Raw genomic sequence first — 7,944 nt, forward strand, 5'->3', positions numbered from 1 at the left:
AAAACCTAAATGTTGTAAGCTAAGTATCTTTGTAATTAGTGTTCTAGTCTTTGCTCAGTGAGGATAAAATGGGACAGCATCCACTAATGTTCTGGAATCTGTTCAGAGATGAATAGTTCAGAAACTACTGGAAGGTTGAAGACTTCCTAAAGTTTATCTAATTTAGGGCCATGTGACATTAAGTCTCAATTTCCTCTTCTGAAAAATGAAGATAATAGAATCCGCCTCTCGAGGACATTAAAAAAATTAGGTAAAGTTCCTAGCTCATTGTGCCCATTTCATGCTCTATGTAAATGGTAGTTATTATTATTACTTTGATTAATAAATACTTCATAATAGTGTTGGGTGTGTCTATAAACACAAAATGAAACGGAGCTCTTCAAATATAGCCATAATGAACCTGTGTGATAGCAGACCTGTGACCCGGCAGCTGACAGACATGGTCACTAGATAGGTCTCTACATACTTGGCTGTGAAACCTGGGCCACTCACAACCCTTCTCTCTTTCGATTTTGTCATTTGAAAATTTAAGGAGTCAACCTAAATTGTTTTCAATGCTCCCAGAGCTTACTCAGAGCTCCCAGAGTTTTTATGAATCCTCTAGGTTAAACAGTGCCCATCTGCAATATCTGAGAGGCCTAATGTCTTGTGTCTGAACCCATCTTAATTTTGTCAGGAAATAAATGTAACTAGATAATATACTAGAGCTTTTCTGGGGAGGAGGAGTTACTATATTTATTTCTCTAGAGAACTTCCAACCAGAACACTTGAACTCCTGAACTCTAAACCATATCTTCCTAGGCAACTCTACAGGACTCCAAATTCACTTATTTCTGTTGAAAGAATAGGCTACTGTACCAACTGATAAAGAGCCTATCTAGGGACCCAGAGAGCACTTGACAGATACTATCACATTAAAAGCTGTTTGTTATTAGAGGAAAGCTAGTATGGAAAATCATTCTGATAACTAATCTGGAAAACTGACAGTCAAGTGACTTTGTCTTCAGTGCCAGTGAACAAGGACAATGCAACTCTCTAAATTCTATTTACTCATCAAACCTCCTAATTAGATCAACTGCAATTGCCCAAGCAACTTTAATGACCCTTGTTAGAGATTTCTCACCCAGCTGCTACTGCTATGCAGTAGGCTTCTGAGACCCTAGCCCTGACTGCCTCCCACACAACACCTCATTACTCCTGCCCTGTGAATCTCAACACTGTCCTTTATTCAGCCAGGAACATCACCATCAGCAACAATGTCAATCCTCTCCACTCACTGCAACTTCACAGCCAAATGCCCCCGTGACAGTTTATCCAACTGCTAGGAGTATTATTTGAATGCATCTCCTCTAAACCCTTTGACAGAGAATACAATTTTCCACAACCCAAATTAAAATGTACACAGAATTTGTCTTCTGGTATCTATCCCTTAGTTTTATGTCCCCTTCCAGCAAAACTAGCTAAATAATTTGTGATGCCCAATGCAAAATGAAAATGAAAGGTCCTTTGTTTCAAAATCAAGAATATTAAGACAGTGACAACAGGGCCCTAAAACCAAATTCTGGCCCTGTGTTACCGTGGGACATGTCACATGCACATGAAGCTAGACTAGTCTCTCTTATCCCTGAGTTCTCAACCCTTCTAGACATGTGTACCATGGTGTCTTCATCAACCAGGAAGTGTTTCCTCTCTCCCCACAGCAACCTCCCTTGGCTCCCTTGTTGCCATTTGATAGTCTCATGTCTCATGTCTCAACCTCTCAGAGACCAAGTTACCTACTAATTAATTCACTAGACTGATTGTACCTGGAAGTCTTCTGATCCTCACATCCCCATTTCAAGTATGGCCTCCAAAATCTCTGTTGCATTTTTATTGACTAATCCATCACCTATTGACCAAGGGAATTCCTGTGTGTGTGGACCGTGTGAATCTCAGTATCTCCAAATAATTTTGCATGTGATCCACCTAAGAATAAAGCTTGACCCTGGGCAAGGTCTTCTCAACAGAGTAATCAGTTTATTTTTTCCAGAAAAACAGATAAAACATTTTATTTCCCATTATCTAGGCCCAATAAAACATCTGTAGGCTAAGAGTAGTTATGCCAATTAGCAGAAGCGACAGCCTGAGTCAATGAACTGCAGCCTAAAAATAAAGCCACGGTCCCTTTGGAACACTGCTTGACTTGGAACAGATCTAAGTGGCATATTCCTTAGTTACTACTGTTTCACAACACTTTTTTGACCCCTTTTTCTTAGGCATGTTTGATTCTCCAGTATATTTCTAAACATGCACATAAGCAATTTAAATGTTTTCTCGGGCCTTGGCAGAAAGTGAAAATAAAATAATAAGAAATATATTATTAAGTACATTATTGTTTATGTTATCAGATATAACCAGTGTTTTGAGCTGCTAGAGTTCTTTGCTTAGAAACACTTGGGTGTTTTTTAAATATCATCAAATTCAATATGCATAAAATTCATAAAGCAAATTCATAAAATGTATACAGCCAATGTATTTTGCTTTATGTCATCTGCTTGAAAACTGGGCATAAACTGAATTTCAGACATTTAAACTAGAAGAATTAACTAAAGGAATTCTTATGGAATTCTTCCATAAAATAAACAATTTTCAATGATAATCATCTGTTAATCTATATTTTTCTTTCAGATATTTCATTATAAGAAGGCAGCATATATCGTGTGTCTTTAAAGAATGATGCTCAAATTGCATCATTTGAGGCAGAAAAATTATATTCAGAAGCATAATATTCCATTTACTCAACTCAAATAGAAACTATGTTAATAACACTCAAGAGAAAAGACCAGAGTCTCAGTATGGAATAAATTACAATGAATAAAATAAAGCAAGAGTTGGGGAGAATTTGTGTAACCACAGCATCTTGTCACATGTCTTTTTAGTAGAGAAAGAAGAAGAGGAGACAGATACGTAGACACACGGGCCTAAAAACTGTAGGCTATTACCTAAACTGAGATACGAATGTAAGATACACACAATTATTTGATTTTCAACCAGAATTAAGCCAGAAACAGAATGAGAGACCTTAAAGTGCACAGAACGCAGGAGTTAGGCAGCCTGGGTTTTGGCCTCTGCTGTATCTCAGCTACTGTGTGGCTCAGGGCAACACACAAGAGATCAATTTCTTTCTTCAATTAAATGAAAGCTTTGAACTAGATTATCTAAATTTCCTTTAACCTCTAAATGTCCGTGATGCAACTTCTACTTTAAAAAGGGGTTGGAGAAGCAGTATCTGAAACAAGCTCTTCTACTTCCTACATAGACAATCAACATTTAGATATAAAAACACCTTCCTTATTAGAAGAGTTGCCTGCACAAAACTGTTTGGCAAAGGTTATAAGGAAAGCAAACAATCGATACAAATTTCACATTTCTGTTTACTTTCTGCCTACTCACTTGGAAAAGCAATAAGATGGAATAAATTCCCACTGATCTGGGGGAAATATAACTAGAATGCCATTTTTTCTAAGTTCCTTTGTTTGGAAATGTTTAAAAGAGTTAAATCAAGTTTCATGGTTTATTAGATATTATTTTCTGTAGTGTTTGAAAATGTTTTGGGGTAAAAAAATGGCATGTATTTTTAATACCCTGAACATTTTCTTTTTCAAACAAAAGTCATCGTTTTTGTGTCTTAGTCCCCCTTGTTCTTCTTCCTATTCTGCCCCTTTGCTCAGCTTCATATATAAAAATCATTTTTATAATCTCTATTGGCCCCACGCTGTACATTCAGGATGCTTTATGTAGTTCCGGGCCTCCAGGATTATATTTCTTATAACACCAATCACTCTTCGTTTTCCTTTGGATGTTATTTTCTTTGGGCGAAATTATTTTCCTTTATGTAAAAATGTTTTAAGAAAGTATTTTCCATATCTGCAAAAAGTATGTAGTTGATGCACTAGTTTTACAGTTCTTAAAGCAACTCCTCAAATATTCAAACTTGCGGGGGAATTAAATAACACTTTTTGTATAGAGGAAAGCATATCAAAGTAGGTTTCTGAAGCTTCTGGGATTGCAATATTTTAAATTATTTGCCTTTTCTACAAAACTAAACTTGTTTTATCTAATCTTATTTGCATTATCACATCTTTCAGAGGTTTTAAGATATAGTATCATAACCCTAAAGAAAAACATTTGCCTTGTATTTTATTATAGTTCGTTGTTTGACTAAGTCACAAGGACACCATTGTTTAAATTTGCATGCCTCATAAAATATATTTGTGTAAATTATACTTACAAAGAATCTCCAGATATATCTCTTTAACCACTACACAAATTATAGGTTATAAAAAGGTTACAGTCAGAGAGGCAGAACTACTTCTTAGGAAAGTATGAGATATGGGAAGCTTGTACAATATAATCCTTCCCAAACTTCACCCGATAATTTCTATCTAACTGATAATTGGTTACAATGAACATTGGGGTAGTTTTTAGCTTGGATAAATCCTGTTGGGAAAACAAAAAAAAAAACATATCTATTCATTCTTCGAATATTTATTGAGCTTCTACTACACCGGTCTAAATGCTATGTCCACACATGTATTTGAAGCATGAATGAGAAAAGTGGAGATTCCTTTGGAAAAGGAGGAAGAAGGAATGCAATCTAATTCTGAGCACTATGCTCTTTCAGGTCTCTCCTGTCAGCTGACTGAGGTACCTGTTTCTTTTAAAATTTTCCCTGCCGCTGATTCACTACCTAGCCATCTACTGCCCCGAGTCACCAGATACCACGTAAGTCCTGAGGATAGATTGGTTTCAAGAATAAGACAAAAAGTATTTCAATAGTGATCCACAGAAAAACCATTTTAATTTCTGTGATAAGAAAAAAAAAAACAGGAAATGCGGCACAAATATGTTTGTTCTGCCCTTCTATAGTAGAAAATTTGTATACTTTTGCACATGGCAGAACAGGACAGGCTTATCTAAAGAATAAGGGATAATGAGTTGATTAGGTGATTGGAAACAGGTCCCAGCTTTGCAATTGCACATCAGTGGGCCTTGTAGGTTCAAAGCATTCTGCATCTAAAGAAGCAAATAATGCTTTCCATCTGTGATAACAAGGAAATGCCAAAGTTCCAATTTCCTTGACATTTTATTGCATTTACTTTTATCTAAAATGAGTATATAACATTATCTTATATAAAAGGAAAACATATCTTGATGATCTTGAGACACATCTTGAAAATCTTCTCTCTACCAGACATCCAGAAATGCTAGAAAAAAATATATAACAAATAACCCCATTTAAATGCATAGGCAAGTTTGCAAATACTAAGAGAAATCAAGAAAAAAACAGGTAATCCGAAATCAGAGTGATAAACTGGTATTTAAAATTTAGCTGAGTTCAGCACTTGCTAATCTCAGGAACCGAGAGATCTGGCTTTTAAGATTTGTTGCAAGCCAGAAAACAAAATCAAAGACTGTCCTAATGTGAGCCAGGGGCTCTTGAACTGCTATACCTTCAGTGAAAGAGCAGACAGAAAATAAACAAGTCACCTACAAAAATAGATGACAGGGAAACGTGTATTTCAGCATAAAACCAGGTCTGTAATTTAAATTTACCTTACCTGTGTGGTCCAGGAGACCAAAGCTAAGAAAATAACAAAACAGTCTTGTGTTAGAGAAGTGCCTGGGCTGCCTGACAGAGCCAGTGCAAATCCTCTTCAAAGGGATGTGCCCTTAACCCCATCCTGAGACAATTTCACAGATCAAACAACGTGAAAGTACAAAAGAGCTAATAGACTCATCTCAGTGCAAATTAAACAACTGCGGAGTATCTTCCTTTTTTTTTTTTTTTTTTTTCTAGGAAAAGAACACTTTCCTATGTTAATGTTATCCTAAATACACGGGAGGAAACAATAAGATTTGGATGAATGCCCCAGAATTTAGTCAGGAAGGCCAAGATAATCCACCAAGTGCTCAGGAGAAAGTAGAAACCAAGTAGGACCACTATTTTTTTCAATTACATGCTGGAGATCTGAAACCTCAGAACATTTCTGACTTCCTGGAAGGGCCAAGATAATGGATTTAAAGCAGCTACCAAAGGGGAACTAAGAATGATTGAGAGTTAGTGACTAAACTATAGCATAACAGCACCATGATTATAATTAAAGACATCTTTAAAGCAAGTCATCTGGATAAATGCAGACAGAATTGGTAACTAACTTTAATTGCTACTGAGGTTTATTTTGTGCTAACAATAGTGTGGAATGCTCGGTAATCTCTTCCTAATTTTTGTTCTCAGCATATTTTGGGTTCACACAAATCAGAAACCAAAGTTAGATTGTTTCTAATTGGCAGCAAACCAGAGGGGACGGGAGACTGGTCAAGTCTCTGAGTTGTCCACTCCAAGATGCGGACAATGAGTATATGAAAACAGACAGAGCCACCCTTTGAACAAAAGGCAACAACTATATAGTATAAATAGGATGCACTGAAAATAGTAGGCTTATTTCTCAAGCTGTCATCACCAACATTAACCAGTAATTATATTTCTTCACTTTTTGTAGAAGATATAAATGGCAAATTCTGAATTTATAATTTCTAATACTTCATTTTTCTGCTCTTGTAAAGTTCATTTTGAACTTTCAACATGAAAATATTAAATATTTTTAATTGTGCACATTGGAATTTGTATTACTTTGGACTTGCATTGGCTGAAATTGAAATACAGCAAAAGTGCTCTAGAGTAAGCAGATCAGTTCATCAGAAGGACAGCCTTTCAATGGAAAGGGCATTCCCAAGCTGCACCAACGAAGGCATAATCCCGTTACCTGCCCTAACCTGACAGCTCTGAATTAGTCTGATCCACCTAGGTGCCGTACAAAGCATTATATTGCTCTGATTTCAAAAACTGAACTTGAACTACACTTTTTTCAGAGAAACAAACCATGCTTAGAAATCTGCCACAAATACCTATACATTGCTCTTGAATTCCTCCAGAAATTTCCACCTACTCATGCTGTTACTCTTCACTCTATGATTTCTTTGTTTTTCAGTCCCTGTTGACACTTGAGTTTTACTCTGTAGGGAGATTCTCATGTTTGACTCCATTAAGCAAGCTTTGAAACACACTCACACAGGGTGTTAATTCTAGAACCTTCCTGCCAGCTCCTTGCATCCACACCATGAGAAAGAGCAAACATTCCTAAATCCCCCCCAAAAAAACGAATTATTTGGGGTGAGGAAAAGTCTTGACTATGACGCTGAAGATTTCCTGAAGAGATCCAGTATCCCAAATGTCCTGAGGTAGGGAGGAAATTGCACAAGTAGCACCCAGAGAAAATGAGTGCTATCCACAAACAACCCAGATCCTCCCAAACTAAGGCAAACCTGCCCTTTACGTCCTACATTATTGCTACATCTATGCAGCTTCTGACTTTCCAAAGTTTGCTTTCCTTTCTAGTTTCAAACTTATCTATCAGGTTTGATAAATTCAATTTTCTTGGGTTTGAATCTCAATATTATTAAAGACAAGTAAGGTTAATCTTGTCTCATTGGGCTGCTAAATATTTTAAGAAACACTCCATTAACCACATTTTGATCTTCTTTACTGCTGTTTTATTCTAGAATTTCTCTACTCCCACCACTCTGTTCCTCTCTCTCTCTCTCTCTCTCTGTCTCCCTCTCTCTCTCTCTCTCACACACACACACACGCACACACAAAAACACACACACACACACACACACTTGGAGTAAATCCAGGACAAAGACATTCACAATCTTGCCATATTCTGTATTCATTAGACTTCATCTTAAGCACTGTGTTCAATTCAGATTTTGAAGGCACGTTAACCAACTGTAGAACAAGGGAGTCCAGGACTGCCCTAGAGGACCGGTTGAAGGAATTAGAGAGGTATAACTAGAAAAGATACTTTTTTAGATCCTTCAGTTGTTAAAAGTCCCTAGTAA

At 36.7% G+C, this 7,944-nt stretch overlaps 1 long non-coding RNA gene across 1 annotated transcript in view; it reads right to left on the bottom strand.

Moving 5' to 3' along the window:
- LOC115899055 overlaps positions 1 to 7,944 on the bottom strand; it is a 156,771-nt gene that overhangs the window by 30,243 nt on the left and 118,584 nt on the right. The gene's annotated exons all lie outside the window — the stretch shown is intronic.

This window comes from Rhinopithecus roxellana, chromosome 8 (assembly GCF_007565055.1).
Source record: "Rhinopithecus roxellana isolate Shanxi Qingling chromosome 8, ASM756505v1, whole genome shotgun sequence".
Lineage (NCBI taxonomy): Eukaryota > Metazoa > Chordata > Mammalia > Primates > Cercopithecidae > Rhinopithecus > Rhinopithecus roxellana.